Source organism: Mus musculus, chromosome 5 (assembly GCF_000001635.26).
Source record: "Mus musculus strain C57BL/6J chromosome 5, GRCm38.p6 C57BL/6J".
Taxonomy (NCBI): Eukaryota; Metazoa; Chordata; class Mammalia; order Rodentia; family Muridae; genus Mus; species Mus musculus.
The window spans coordinates 90,185,198-90,201,684 of record NC_000071.6 but is presented as its reverse complement, the minus strand read 5'-3'; the positions used below and the strand labels follow the sequence as shown (position 1 = coordinate 90,201,684).

Below are 16,487 nucleotides of genomic sequence, written 5' to 3'. Positions count from 1 at the left end.
TTGGTTCCCTCCATGCGGGTCTGGCGGCTCACAATTGCTTGTAACCCCAGCCTCAAAGGCACATTTTCTTGGTACCTGGAGGTACCATACATACATGTCATTCAGAGAGAGAGAGAGAGAGAGAGAGAGAGAGAGAGAGAGAGAGAGAGAGAGGAACAACAACAACAACAAAACCCCTGTTACTAAGCCAAGAGTGTGAGAGCAGCTGAGTCTCAGTGCTGGAGAGTTAGAAGCCGAAAACTCGCTTCCAGATAAGTGTAGCTCTTACTCCTCATCAAAGAAACTCCTTTTGCTGCAGGAGACCATTGCAGCGGTGAAAGCTGTTGTCGAACAGCTGACTGTGGTGTGCCCGTACCCGGTTAATCCATCTATAACCCAAACTCAGGAAACAGTGCAGAAGAGTTGGGGGAAAGATTGTAAGAAGCAGTGGTTCCCACTGGAAAGTCTGACGTTTGCAGGCATGGAAGGAGGACGGAGAGTTCAGGCTCTTTCTCAGCTACACAAGGAATCGGAGGCGACTTCCGGCTGCACGGGAATCTATGCTTAAAAAACCCAGCAAGGAAACAAACAACAAACCAAAAATGAGTGTATCCTGATCTGGGTGTGGTGGTTCATGCCTGCCTGTAATCTCAGGGCTCGGGAGGGGGTGCAGAAGGAGTGTGAATTTGAGTTCAGCCTATGCTATATAGTAAAACCTTGTATCAAAAAGACTGAAGGGATATACGCACGCCTTTAATCCCACCACTAGGGAGGCAGAGACAGGCGGATTTCTGAGTTCGAGGCCAGCCTGGTCTACAAAGTGAGTTCCAGGACAGCCAGGGCTATACAGAGAAACCCTGTCTCAAAAAGCCAAAAAAATACAAAAACAAAAACAAAACTTCACTGTGACATTTTCATGTACTTGGTGTGTTCTGATCACATTCACACTCTGGTCCCCTCTCTTGCTCTCTGAGCTCCAATCCGTTTTTCTCTAGTCATCACCTTTCTTTCCTACCTTAGATCCTGCTTACTGAATGTAAGAGGAAATGTGCTGTTTGTCCTTCTGACTCTGGTCCAGCTCCAGTTCCATCTGCTTGTTCACAAGTGGCTTCATTGTGTTCCTTGTGATTGTACATATAGACATCACGTTTCCTCTGTCTGGTCACCCACTGATGGACACGTGGGCTGTTTCTGCAATCTGACCGTTACGGGTAGTGTTGGGAGGAGCATGACTATACAGGTATCCCCATGACAAGTTGACGATGGTGCTTTGGGGTACAGGCCCATATGGGGTATGTTGTGTCTGGCCAGCTGCTCGAATGTCTGGGTTCTAGTCTGGAAAGGCATCTTGGAAACCTGGAAGAGAAGAGGGAGCTAGGAGGGCGAGAAAAAGATGTAGCTAAGACAGTCATTCTGATCAAAGCTCAATTTTTTATTTCCGACACTCAGTTATGAAGGAGGGGAAGGGGCCCGATTCACGCCAAATAATCCTGGAGTCCAGTAGCAGGGTGACCACGTGTATGGCTCCGGAAAAGCAAAGTGGCAGGCTCCAGCAGTGGGCGTGGCAGAACGATTGAGTGGCAAGCTCCACCCCAAAGTAAACAGTGAAACCTGAGCAAGCAGGTTTCAGGCTGGGGAGGGGAGGCTACAGGGTATACCTAGATCATATGGAAGATCCATTTCTAGCTCTTTGAAGAAATCCTGAACCACTTTTCATAATAGTTGTACTGATTTCCATTCTCACAGTAACCCCTGCCCCGTTGCCCTCTTTAACGTTTCCTTGCTGTTCCGTGACTGTCTTTGTCAGGGTTTCTATTCCTGCACAAACAACATGACCAAGAAGCAAGGGTTTATTCAGCTTACACTTCTACACTGCTGTTCATCACCAAAGGAAGTCAGGATTGGATCTCAAGTAGGTCAGGAAGCAGGAGCTGATGCAGAGGCCATAGAGGGATGTTCTTTACTGGTTTGCTTCCCCTGGCTTGCTCAGCCTGCTCTCTTATAGAATCCAAGATTACCAGCCCAGAGATGGTCCCACCCACAAGGAACCCTCCCCTCCTTGATCACTAATTGAGAAAATGCCTTATGGAGGCGCTTCCCCAACTGAAGCTCCTTTCTCTGTGATAACTCCAGCCTGTGTCAAGTTGACACATACAACCAGCCAGTACAATTGACCCCTTGTCAACTTGACACACAAACACATCACTAGTAAGCCTCAACCCTTAGTTTCTTATTCATCCCCAAGATCTAAATAACTTTAAAAATCCCACAGTCTTTACATATTAAAAGTTCAATCCCTTTAAAATGTCCAATATCCTTTAAAATTCAAAGTCTCTTAATTGTGGGCTCCACTAAAATACTTTCTTCCTTCAAGGGGGAAAAATATCAGGTCGCAGTCACAATCAAAAGCAAAAATCAAACCCCAACTGTCCAATGTCTGGGATCCAACTCACGATCTTCTGGGCTCCTCCAAGGGCTTGGGTCACTTCTCCAGCCCTGTCCTTTGTAGCACAGAGCTTGTCTTCTAGGCTCCAGCTGCCTGTAGTCCACTGCTGCTGCTGTTCTTGGTGGTCATCTCATGGTACTGGCATCTCCAAAATACTGCATGACCCCTTCAGTCCTGGGCCGTCAATTGCAACTGAGGCTGTACCTTCACTAATGGCCTTCCATGGCCTCTCACAGTGCCGAGCCTCAGCTGCTCTGCATGACCCCTTCATGCCTTCAAAACCAGTACCACCTGGGTGACTCTTACATATTACCAAGTCCTGCTGCAGCATGAGGTACAACTTTGGCTATCTCTGGAACACAGCCTCTTTGTGCTTTCAGAAAACACTTCCCAGAAGATGTCACCTCAATGATGCTGGTCTCTTCTTAATCACAGCTAATTTCTTAGCTCCAGCTAACCAGCATCAATAGTCCCAGTAATGCAAAGTTTTCACTTTAGTAGTTCTGGTATCTTGTTAATCACAGCTCATTCTTCAGCCCCAGCTAACCAGAACCACAGAATCTTCACAATCAAAATAGCAATGGCCCTGAAAAGAGTCTTTAAGTTTCCCTCTGAAATTACACAAGCCAGGCCTCCATCTTCTGCACTGTTCTCAACATTATCTTCCAAGTTCCTATACAACATCCCAAAGAGCTCTTAACACAAAATGGATCTTCTAGCCCAAAGTTCCAAAGTCCTTCCACAGTCCTCTGCAAAACATGGTCAGGTTGTTACAGGAATACCCCACTATGCTGGTACCAATTTGTCTTAGTCAGGGTTTCCATTCCTGCACGAACATCATGACCAAGAAGCAGTTGGGGAGGAAAAGGTTTATTCAGCTGACACTTTCCACATTGCTGTTGATCACCGAAGGATGTCAGGACTGGAACTCAAGCAAGCCAGTAAGTAATATCCCTCCATGGCCTCTGCATCAGCTCCTGCTTCCTGACCTGCTTGAGTTTCAGTCCTGACTTCCTTTGGTGATGAACAGCAATGTGGAAGTGTAAGCCCCAACTTGCTTCTTGGTCATAATGTTCATGCAGGAATAGAAACCCTGACTAAGACAGTGACAATGGCCATTCTGGCTGCGGTAAGAAAGCATCTTGTAGTTTTGTTTTGTTTTGTTTTGTTTCTTTGTTTGGTTTGGTTTGGTTTGGTTTTTTTTTTTTTTTTTTGGTTTTTCGAGACAGGGTTTCTCTGTGTGGCCCTGGCTGTCCTGGCACTCACTTTGTAGACCAGGTTGGCCTTGAACTCAGAAATCTGCCTGCCTCTGCCTCGCAAGTACTGGGATTAAAGGTGTGTGCCACCACGCCCGGCTTACATCTTGTAGTCTTAATTTGCATGGACACAACGTTGTACTTTTCTCTCTGTGGTTATTGATCATTTGGATTTCTCCCTGCTCACTTCATCTGTCCCTATATTGATTGGATTATTTGTTCTATTGCTATTTAAATCCTCTGTCTATTCTGGGTATTAGCCCCCTGGCTGGTGAGGAAATACTCTCTCCCATGCTGTGTGCTCTCTCTTACCGGTAGCTCTGACCAAGGTGTTAGAGCTGAAAAAAGACGACACACAGGTAGCTGGTGTGCCTTTGTTACCACTCATGTCCATGGGCCTATGGATAGGGGGAGAGGCCTTCTGGTGGCAGAAGGAAAGACTATCAAAAATAAAGAGGAAATCTTCTCCCCACTAAGGGCTCTACAAGGGTCTACAAAGCTGGCTGTCATTCGCTACTTGAGACACCAGAAAAGAAAGGACCCAGTTTCAAAAGTCAACGATAGGGCAGGTGAAGCAGCCAGCCATGCTGCCCTGTAGGTCAGACCTCTCTTGCCCCCGACTTCCCTGCATCTGGGGGATCCTATACTCCCTTACCACCCTAAGTATTCAAAAGATGACACAGTCTGAGCTAAGAATTTGCCCATGTCCCAGTGTGTTACAGATGGTGGAGAACAGCAGATAACAAACTCATTATGCCAGAAGACATGGGAGTACACATACTTCAGAAGATCTACTGCTCTCCCCGCATGGGTGTCCAGAGAATCCAGGATCTGATACAGCTGCCTAATGTCAGGATTAGAGATGCCAACTCGGGCTAGAAAGATGGCTCAGAGCACTGACTGCTCTTCTGAAGGTTCTGAGTTCAAATCCCAGCAACCACATGGTGGCTCAGAGCTATCCGTAATGAGATCTGATGCCCTCTTCTGGTGTGTCTACAGTGTACTTAGATATAATAATAAACACATCTTTAGGCTGGAGTGAGCAGGATTCACCAGAGCAAGCAGAGGTCCTGAATTCAAATTCCCAGCAACCACATGATGGCTCACAACCATCAGTACAGCTACACTGTACTCATATACATAAAATAAATAAATAATAAATAAATCTTAAAAAGAGAGAGATGCCAACTTGAAGATAGCTAATGTTGTCAAGAACCATGATGCCTGCCCGTGAGGGACAAGGCTAGGCCTGGAGTCTACTGAGAGACAGGCTTCACACAGTTAGAACAAGAAAACATTTAGATATAAATATTTACTGATGCTTGTAGATACCTTTTCGGGTTGGACTGACGCTTTCCCAACTGAGTATGAGACTGCTCAGATGATAACACAGAAACTGCTAAAAGAAATTCTCCTAAGGTACAGTTTTCCTAGGTTTATAGGGTCAGACAAAGGACCTACATGTGTGTCCCAGGTAAGTCAGGAATTAAATAATATTCTGTAGATTGATTGGAAACTTCATTGTGCTTACAGACCCCAGAGTTTAGAATAGGTAGAAAAGATAAATAGTACCCTAAAGAGACCTTAACTAAATTGACCTTAGAGACTGTCAGAGACTGGGTGACTCTCCTCCCCTTTGCCCTTTATAGCGTATGGAAGTCCCCAATACCAGATGAGACTCACCCCCCCCTTTTTTGTTTTTTTGTTTTTGTTTGTTTTTTTGTTTTTTTGTTTTTGTTTTTGTTTTTTTTGGTTTTTTGAGACAGGGTTTCTTTGTGTATCCCTGGCTGTCCTGGAACTCACTTTGTAGACCAGGCTGGCCTGGAACTCAGAAATCTGCCTGCCTCTGCCTCCCGAGTGCTGGGATTAAAGGCCTGTGCCACCACGCCTGGCTGAGACTCACCCCTTTTAAAATTATGTTTGATTCACCTGCTGGCAGAAGTTATTATAGAAGCAGATGATCACCAATTATTAGACAATCTTGAGGGTGTCCAATGGGTATATAACATGTTTGGCCTAAACTTCGTGCTTTCTATAAAACAAGTTCACCTCCGGAGCTCCACTAACTTTAGGTCCTAGTCAAGAGACACTGCCAGCGGTCACTAGAGCCTCACTGAAGGGGTCCCAATGCTACAAAGTTGCACTGTGGATCCACCACACATCTGTTTGCAGTAGACTATGACCCTGGCCAGCAGGAGGAGAATTCAGCCCCAAGACTTCCTCCTGACTCCCACTGATGGGCTACATCCCATGCCTCAGGGACACCACAAAGATATCGCCCTGTTACTGCTTATGAAACTTCAGAAAGCTCCATGATTGGGCCTTCTAGTTACAAGAGAAAGCGGGGAATTGAGACCAAATCTTTTAAGTTCACACTGTGTTTTAGAGAACCTGACCTAAGTTTGAACGCAGGTAAACTAACCGGCTGGTACCTAGCATTAGTTTCCAAGTTGTCCCCCAACAAAACCTGAGCCTAGCTCATCCCCAACAAGACCTGTGTCTCCAGGTTAATCTCCCCCAACAAATCAAGGATTTCCAGGGTATCCCCCAGCAAGAAGTCTTCACCCCAGGTTACAAACCTGCCCCTACTTAAGGCAGAGGGAAACAAAATAGTTTGTGGTTTGGTTTCCAGAACCATCCGATTGTGCTAAAGGCTACAGTAGCACTCCAATTAGATGCCTGTCAGGCTAGAAACACATGCCCCTCACTTGCCATGTTCTATAAAACCCAGTAAGTTTTCGGTGATCGTCTCCACCCAAACTGTCCTATTCACAAGCTCAGCTTGTAAATCAAGGCCCTCATGGGATTGCATCGGATCGGCTCCTGACTCGTCTTTTGGGGTTCACTAACACTTCCTTGGCACTACAGTATCTTTATTCTATGTACAGTTCTACAAATGACATGGCACTTAACGAATGGATGAAAATTCTAGAGTAACCAGTCTTTACCAAAAGGACCAGCAGAGGGCAGCCAACACTGTCGGATGAAGATCCTTCTCCAGCCTACAGGACACAGGGCTTCTGGGATTCTCTTTTCTCCGTTCACTTCAGAAAGGAAACAAGAAAGGTTTTTTTTTTGTTTGTTTTGTTTTGTTTTTTTTTTTTTTTGATTCTTTAATGTGTCTACACTAACACTTAAATAAGATTCTAAGATGGTTATGGTAGTGCTGGCCTTTAATCCCAACGTTCAGTAGGTAAAACAGGTGGGTCTCTGAGTTCTAGGACAGCCAGGGCTACAGAGACACTGTCAAAATAAAAATACCCCATCCACCAACACCAAATTATAGTATATTGTCTTATAGCATTTAGAGATTGTCAATGTTATATATAGAGGTATATGGTATTATAGCACACTGAGACTATGTTAGACGATATATAGCATACAGAAATTGTCAATGCTACATAGAGAGGTATATGGTATTATAGCATATAGAGACTGTCAGTGCTGTATGGGGAGCTTTGAGCTTGTTGGTAGCATGACTGTGACTTCTAAAATATATGTATTTTTTGAGGCTTCTATGAAAATTAGGATTTCTTTTGCGGGGCTAAAACACCAAAGTAACTCGGGAAGAAAGGGGTTTATTTGACTTACTCTTCCATGCCACAAATTCAGCACTGAAGGAAATCAAGGCAGAAACTTCCTTCCTTCCTTCCTTTTTTTTTTTTTTTTTTGTGTAGTCCTGGTTTTCCTGGAACTCACCTTGTAGACCAGGCTGGCCTCAAACTCCCCTCCCCCCGCCCTGCTCCCCTACCCACTCCCTCTCACTTCTTGGCGCTGGCGTTCCCCTGTACTGGGGCATATAAAGTTTGCTAGACCAAGGGGCCTCTCTTCCCAATGATGGCCGACTAGGCCACCTTCTTTAGCCTGCTTTCTTATAGCACCCAGCCCAGGGATGGCACTGCCCACAGTGAACTAGGCCCTCCCTCATTTAAGAAAATGTTCCCTAGGCTTGCCCTCAGGCCAATCTGATGGAGGCCTTTTCTCAACTTCAGGCCATTCTTCACAGATTAACTTGTGTCAACTTGACAAAAACAGCCAGAATAGAGATGCTGCTGTAGGATGGGCAGGCACCAGACCCGCCCTGATCCCTTTCTCCAGCTCTCTGATGTTATCCAGTCCTGGTCCAGCTTCCACAGCCAAAATGAAATTCCTTTCCCCATAATAAGGTAATTTCTTCCTCCTTGGTTCTCAGGGAACATTCTCTACCCATCACATTCTTGAGTATGACTCTGAAGTCTCATAGTGGCTCTGAGCCACCTAACATTACTCAGGTAACTCCTGCCTTATTCCCTCTGTCCTACAAAGGGCAGCTAGCTTTATTTTATTTTCTGGTTTATAAAATCAGCCCAAGAAAATTTTATAATATGGGATGTTTTCTGTGCACTTGCTGAGATGTGTGTTCATGTGGGTGGCTGTATAATGTGTTGGCTGAAAATATTTTTTGCCAAATGATCTATTACTGTGCAATTAAAAAAAAAACACCTTACTGTTTCAGACCGTGCCTACAAAGCACAAGCCTGCCAGACATTCACACACTAACTAGACGGTAGCCTGGCAAAGGAACAGACAGTTGAGGCTTTTCCTGGGCTCTTTGCTCCGAGTATCTTGACATTCACCCAGGTCATCTACACTCACCCCTAAACGCCCCTTTTGCCTACCAACGGACTCCTTGACAGACACTCATCCCAGCCCCTAGGCTTCTAGGCTGTGTATTCTGTCCCTCCCCCCGGAGCTCTGCCTACGGACTCCCTTACGTCAGGCACTTGCGTCACCGGGTAGCCACCGTATCAAGTGTTTCACAGCACACTGACTGGTTTTTTTTTAATTAATTTATTTTAAATGATATGGGTGTGTGTATATCTGAGTGTAGTTTTGTGCATGTGCATGCAGTGCTCACGGAAGCTAGCAGAGGGCATCAGATCCCCTGGAACTGGAGTTTCAGGTGTTGGGAGCCGCCCTAGTGGGTGCTAGAGACAGAACTTGGGCCTTCTGCAAGAGGAATACAACTTAACTTCTGAACCATCTTTCTTGCATCTTAAAAAAAAATAAGTTGAGAATTTCAAACATGCACATAAGGTGTTTTAATCAGACCCACCCACCCCCCTCTTTCTCTTCCCTGCAATTTGTCCTCTAATCTCCCTTCTGAACTTCATTTTTAGTTTTAGATCACTGAGCCCACTTAGTGCTATCTCCGTGGGCTTCGGTGTTAAAGCATCTAATGAGGCATGGGTAGATTAGGGGCCATGTGCCTGAGTAAAACTTGGCTCTCATTTTCCCATTAACTGCCATTAACTGCCAATAGCTTCTTGGCTTAGGGTCGAGCTAGACGAGCCCTCCCTCATCCATGCTGGGATCCCGTGCGGGTCATGTGCATGCAGTTGTGGCTTCTGTGGACTCATGTGTGCAACAGCCCAATTGCGTGTGGCAAGTAATGATATAAGAGCAGATATCCCTACGTCTGGCTCTTTATAGTCTCTCCACCCCACCTTCTGCAATGTTCTCTGAGGCTTACTCTCTCTCTCGTTCTCTGCATTAACCACTCAGGGGTCTCTTATTCACTGCTACCTACTTCAGGAGGAAGCTTCTCTGATGAGAGGTGAAAGACGCTCCAGTTTACAGATGAGAGACATACCCTGAAGGACGTAGGGGTAGTTTATGGCCATATCCATTTAGTAAAATAATAGTATCACATTCTCTCTTAGGCCTATGACCTAGCTAGTCGTAGGATTTTTGGCCCAGTTAGTGCCAGGCCTGAGTTCTTCTTGTATAGCAAGATTTTCTTTAAAAAATGACCCATTAGTCAGAAATTGGTTATTCACTTAGCATTCATATCACTATTGAACTAATAGATGTAGCTCATCAGACAAGTTATTATTTTAGGCCTTGGGACTCACAGCTGCACAAAATTGTGAAATAGTTTTCTCTCCTGGCAGCGTAAATAGAACCTGCTGGCACCATGAAAGCTACCCAATAGGGGTGAAGCTTATAGGTCAGCTCCAGTTTAGATTCTACACATCCTATGACTCAAACAGGTGGCATCTTTGGGAGTAGGGTCTTACCATCAAGTTCTAGAGGATCACAAGAGCAGGGACCATAGCCTGTAATGCTATGTGAGGTCTCTGGGACCAGAAGCTCAGAAAGAGGGAGCCTGTAAGTGACACTGCTTGTGTTGGGTTTTATTTGACTTCCTGCAGTGTCTGAGAGACATGTTGTCCCCTACTACTACCTGCCAGCCATGCTTGATTTTTTTCTTTGTACTTGGTAAAATACCTATGTATCTGTACTCCGAGGAGTGTGGGAGGATGCTCTCTGTAGCATGTTATTTGGAGTCTCACCTCTAGAAACTATGTAGTTTCGGGTTGACAATATATTTTCACTGTTTGGCATTTTCATAGATTTATATAATAAATTTTAGTTGTTTTTCATCCCCTGCTCTCCAATGAGTTTAGGGTTTCTTACGTGAACATAGGTAGGAAGTGTTTCCTGGAGCAAGGAGAAATTACTAATGCCTACACCCCTGAGTAAAACAACACACCACTCAGCAACTTCAAACTTCCAAGTCCTTCAGGAAGAGGTTGGGCTTCATGGGATCCTCCCTTATCTGCAAGGAACCATTGGCATGCCTAATGTTGACAGGCCTGATATAGTAGACAAACACTGTGCCAACTGAGTTACATCCCCAGTGTCCACACGAACAATTTTATTTTTTAAGATGGGGTTTCACTGTATAACTCTGGTTGACCTTCGACCTAGAACTGACAATAAAGGCCAAGTGTACTGGGTAGTTTTGTGTCAACTTGACCCAAGCTGGAGTTATCACATAGAAAGGAGCTTCAGGTGAGGAAATGCCTCCATGACATCCAACTGTAAAGCATTTTCTCAATTAGTGATCAAGGGTGGGAGGGCCCTTTGTGGGTGGGACCATCCCTGGGCTGGTAGTCTTTGGGTTCTATAAGAAAGTAAGCTGAGCAAGCCAGGGGAAGCAAGCCAGCAAATAACATCTCTCCATGGCTCTGCATCAGCTCCTGCTTTCTGCCCTGCTTGAGTTCCAGTCCTGACTTCCTTTGATGGTGAACAGCAATCTGGAAATGTAAGCTCAATAAACCCTTTCCTCCCCAACTGCTTCTTGGTCATGATGTTTGTGCAGGAATAGAAACCCTGACTAAGACACCAAGGTACCCTCAAACACACAGAAATCTGCTTGTCTCAGTCTCCTGATTAAAGGCATACATCACCATTCCTGGCATAAACAATTTTTTATTGATTTATTGATTCATTATTTCAAGAAAATTGTTCAATTAAGTATTAACATCAAACCTTTTAAGAACTGGATAGACGATTCTCTCCTGGTATAACATGGCTCTTTTATACCAGGTTCAAATATTACTTTGCAGACTAGGCCCAGCCAGGTTCTCTGTCCCGCTCACTACCGGCTTCATCTCTCTTGTATAAATTTTTTGGCGCATATAACTTTGAGATTCATTGCATTATTTTGCCAGCAGGCATTGATTAATCTATGCATATTTATAAAAAGCATGTGCTCTATTCAACTCACCTCAGATATCTAAGTTCTCAGTTGGAAGGCTGTGTTGAGAGAGGTAATACAACCTCCTTATAGAGTCAGGGTCCTTTGTAACATCGTCTAACAGGCATAAAATTTTCAATTCTTTCCCCCTCATTTCTCTTCCCCAGCTTTCCATATAATAAATGCCAGTTGGTATCACTAACTATTCATTGGAAACATGATCTTCAACACTGGAGTAGTTACCCATCATTATCAATTGTGCCATAAACTATTTCACTATATTATTAGATAAGTTAACTTATTTTTTTTTTTTTTTTTTTTTTTTGGTTTTTCGAGACAGGGTTTCTCTGTATAGCCCTAGCTGTCCTGGAACTTACTTTGTAGACCAGGCTGGCCTCGAACTCAGAAATCCACCTGCCTCTGCCTCCCAAGTGCTGGGATTAAAGGCGTGCGCCACCACGCCCGGCAAGTTAACTTATTTACTTGTTCATTTATTTTATAATTTAGAGACACGTTCTCATTTTGCCCAGTCTGTCCCCAGACTCATTAAATAGCTGAGGATGACCTTGAACTCCTGACCCTCTATCTCCGCCTTCTAAATGTTATACTTTCATGCTATGCTATACAGGTGTGTATGTCACTATATCCAGTGACATTTTAAGTTATTTTTAATGATTTATTTATTTATCTCTCCCTGTGTATGTGTGTGTGTATGTGTGTGTACGTGTATACACACAGTGGCCAGAAGACCCAGAGCATGTTTACACTTGTTTTTGGAATGCCCAGCATATTAAGTAGGTACTAGGATTCAAGCTCCATTTGTTATGATGGCACAGCAAGCACTCTTAACTGTGAATCCATCTCCACAGCCCCAAATAAGCCGTTTTTATAATTTTGTGTAGTTAGAAAGCTTTGGTGAGTTGAATGTTGTATTTGTTTCATTGTTGGGAAGAGACACCATGACCAAGGCAACTCTTATCAAGGCAAACATCCAATTAAGGCTGGCTTACAGTTTCAGAGGTTCAGTCCATTATCATCATGGAGGGAAGCATGGTGGCATGTAGGAGGAGCCAAGAGTTCTACATCTTGATCCATAGGCAGTAGAAGGAGAAACTGTGTGCTACACTGAGTGTAGCTTAAGCATAGGAGACCTCAAAGCCTGCCCCTACAATGACACGTCTTCCTGAAAGAAAGATGAAATTTCAAAACCTGTAAGTCATATAAAGTACTCAGAAATTGCTGGTTGTTTGTGAGCTTAGGGGCTGCCTGGGGCTGAGAAAAAAGAAAAACAAACCTGGGTATGCCCCGTAGTTAAAACATTACTGGGAATAGCTTAACCTTAAAGATAAACAGGAATGTGAAGACATAACAGGGCTATCTAAACTAAGTCAACAACTCACAGAACTCTGACACCCTGCACGTACATGTAATTTTTCTGCTGATGTTTGAATAAGCCAATAGTGTGTCGATATGCTGAATTCCACACCCCCAAGCCCCTTACCCCATAAAAACCCCTAGCTTTCGAGCCTCGTGGCCGACATCCGTTATCTCCTGTGTGGGATGCATGTCGGTCCGGAGCTCCGTCATTAAACGACCTCATGTAATTACATCAAGATGGTCCTTCGGGAATTGAGTGGGGGTTTCCCCACTAAGTCTAACACTCCAGCAAGGCCACACCTCCTAATAGAGCCACTCCCTATGGGCCAAGCATTCAAATACAAGGAGCCATACCTATGCAAACCACCGTGATTTGACAATGTCCAAATGAAACCTATTATGTTATATAATGAATATATGTTAAAAATGAAAATATGACTTGAGAAATCTGCATATAGTATAAATCTCAGGCATATTTGGTTATTTCTAGAAGATGTGCTGAATCTAATTAAATATGAAATTTCATCAATTTTCCTACCATCAATGTATAAGAGGCTATCTCATTCTTTCTATTAACAAGAACTTTAACTGTACATGTTGGACATTTTTATAAGATACATTTATGCTTTTTCTTTATATATTTATACTTAATTAAATATACTTAAAAAAGATTTATTTCATTTATATGAGTACACTGTAGCTGTATTCAGACACACCAGAAGAGGGCATCAGATCCCATTACAGATGGTTGTGAACCACCATGTGGTTGCTGGGAATTGAACTCAGAACTTCTGGAAGAGCAGCCAGCACTCTTATTTTTTTTTTTTTTTTTTTTTTTTTTTTTTTTTTTTTTTTTTTTTGGTTTGGTTTTTTCGAGACAGGGTTTCTCTGTGTAGCCCTGGCTGTCCTGGAACTCACTTTGTAGACCAGGCTGGCCTCGAACTCAGAAATCCGCCTGCCTCTGCCTCCCAAGTGCTGGGATTAAAGGCGTGCGCCACCACCGCCCGGCGCAGCCAGCACTCTTAACCTCTGAGCCATCTTTCCAGCCCAATATACTTAATTTTTAAAATTTAATTTTTCTTTAGAATTGGCAGCTTTCTACACAGGTATAATGACACATGATGATGCATACTCTCCCATTTTTCCCTTACAGCTTTGGGGAGCACCCTCAACGCGTCCCCCCTCCCAAACTCATGCCCTTGATGTTTTTTATAACCTGCTAAGTCCAGTTAGAGCTGCCCATGTGTACACGGGTGTGTAACCATCACTGGAGTATAGGAACCCCACTAGGGGCCACATTCAGTGAAATTTAGTAAATAGATTTATAGAATAGTTTCTTTGTTTGCTTCAAAGTTTTCTCTCCTCTCACACCCTTTGTTGAATAATAATATATAGAGTCCATTATTTTATACCACTAAAAAGTTAATATATTAAGGCCTCTGGATGTATGCAGAAGCTTTGGCTGCTTCTGTTTAATTTTATCAATATGTCTGCCTTTCCTTTACAAAGCTTGCTTAATGGGTCATTTCAGTTAGATATTAATATTTATTAAAGTCTTCTTTTTTTAAACAAAAGATTTATTTATTATTTATATGTAAGTAAACTATAGCTGTCTTCAGACACACCAGTAGAGGATGTCAGATGTCATTATAGATGGTTGTAAGCCACCATGTAGTTGCTGGAATTTGAACTCAGGACCTTCATAAGGACAGTCAGTGTTCTTAACCACTGAGCCATCTCTCCAGCCCCCTATTAAAGTCTTCTTAATGAATGCGCTAAGAACCAATGCATAATCATTATATTCATAATTATAGATTAAATTTAGAATCATCTTTGCCCATTTGGAGTTTTTACTGTCCCATTCAATCAGTATTGAGGAGTCTTGCTTTGTGTTTGGTGTTCATGGTTTGAGGAGCTGGGGGAAGGGGAGTGCAGGTAACCACGGTCATTGCCATAATGAGGTTGAGACAATAGCAAAAGCTGGGAGTGGACACACACTGGAACACTTTTTAGTGACAGACATGACAGAGAAAAGCCCCGGCAAGGCAGGTGAGGCAGGACAGCTCCAATGTCCACCATCCTTCCTTGGAGAACAGCTAAGAGGAAAAGGGTTGGTGTCTTTAGCACTATTGGTAGCCACACCAAATCAAGAGTGATATTAGATATCTTTGTATATTTATTGCTTATAGAAACAACTGTAGGGATTTATGCTTAATACATTGTTGCTATTTTAGGATATTTCTTTTTTTTTTCTTTTTTCTTTTTTCTTTTTTTCTTTCTTTTTTTTTTTTTTTTTTTTTTTTTTTCGAGACAGGGTTTCTCTGTGTAGCCCTGGCTGTCCTGGAACTCACTTTGTAGACCAGGTTGGCCTCAAACTCAGAAATCTGCCTGCCTCTGCCTCCCAAGTGCTGGGATTAAAGGTGTGTGCGACCACGCCCAGCCCTTCTTTCTTTCTTTCTTTCTTTTTTTTTTTAAAGATTTATTTATTTTATGTATGTGAGTACTGATTGTTGTGAGCTTTCATGTGGTTGTTGGGAATTGAATTTTTAGGACCTCTGCTCGCTCTGGTCAGCCCTGCTCGCTCAGGTCAACTCTGCTCACTCAGTCCCTGCTTGTTCTGGCCCAAAGATGTATTTATCATTATACATAAGTACACTGTATCTGACTTCAGACACACCAGAAGAGGGCATCAGATCTCATTATGGGTGGTTGTGAGCCACCATGTGGTTGCTGGGATTTGAACTCAGGACCCGCTGAGCCATCGCTCCAGCCCCCAGGATATTCCTTTATTTTTCTTTATTAGTATATTAAACATTTCTCTGGTCTTATTTCACTTTATTTGTCTGTCTATCTATCTCTCTATCTATCTCTATCTATCTATCTATCTATCTATCTATCTATCTATCTATCTATCTGTCTATGTAGTAATACAGGGTCTTGTGGTAGCTCAGGCTGGCCTCAAACTTACTATATAACCAAGGCTGGCCTTGAACCGCTGCCTCTGTTTCTCAAATTCTAGAATTTGTGCTTGTGCTCCCATTAATTACTCCTCTAAGCTTCTTCAGTGTCTGAGTGCTAGAAGCTGAGCTCAGGCGTAGGCTTGCCACAGAGTTCTCTGTCCTTGGCCTGCAGCCTGGCCTGTGAGTCTGACGATAAATTCCTTTCTTTGTTTAACGAATTTCTTCTTAGCTCCCATTGAAATGAAATTACACTTTTATTCTTTGAGTTAACTTTAGTTCTTCCTGTATGAAGGACTTGTGGGACTCCTAAAATGGAGGTCAGTTAATATGGTAGATATCTCTGCCAAGCCTCTGCTTGCTTTACTTTGATTATCTTATGCCCTCACCTACCTAAATAAGATTGATTTCTCAAAAATATTTTAGGTTTATTTATTTATTTTTGAGCATTTTGCCTGTGTGTATGCATGTGCATTATAAGTGTATCTGGTGAAGAAGAAGAAGAAGAAGAAGAAGAAGAAGAAGAAGGAGGAGGAGGAGGAGGAGGAGGAGGAGGAGGAGGAGGAGGAGGAGGAGGAGGAGGAGGAGGAGAAGAAGAAGAAGAAGAAGAAGAAGAAGAAGAAGAAGAAGAAGAAGAAGAAGAAGAAGAAGAAGAAGAAGAAGCAGCAGCAGCAGCAGCAACAGCAGCAACAGCAGCATCCCTGGGACTCCTGGGAAGTTATGAATGGTTGTGAGCCACCATGTGGGTGCTGGGAACTGAACCCCAGTCCTCTGCAAAAACAGCCCTTGTTCTGAACTGCTGAGTCAGCTCTCCAGGTCTGATTTAGAGTTCTTTTGCTTATTTTGTATTAGTAGACATCATAACACAGTAGAAGCGAGAGGCTAAAGAGCTGTGCATACAGGTTGTAGGAAACTCAGGTATGATCTCCTTAGCTGTGGACATCCTG

General features: G+C 43.4%; 1 long non-coding RNA gene across 1 annotated transcript; it reads right to left on the bottom strand.

The window, feature by feature from the left end:
- Positions 1–1,324: 1,324 nt before the first annotated feature.
- Gm35936 lies at positions 1,325–8,380 on the bottom strand. Its single transcript, XR_389324.1, has 3 exons — positions 8,340–8,380; positions 6,630–6,725; positions 1,325–1,353 (listed from the first exon to the last, which is right to left on the bottom strand). It is a non-coding gene; the product is annotated as a predicted gene, 35936 (long non-coding RNA).
- Between the last annotated feature and the right edge of the window lie 8,107 nt (positions 8,381–16,487).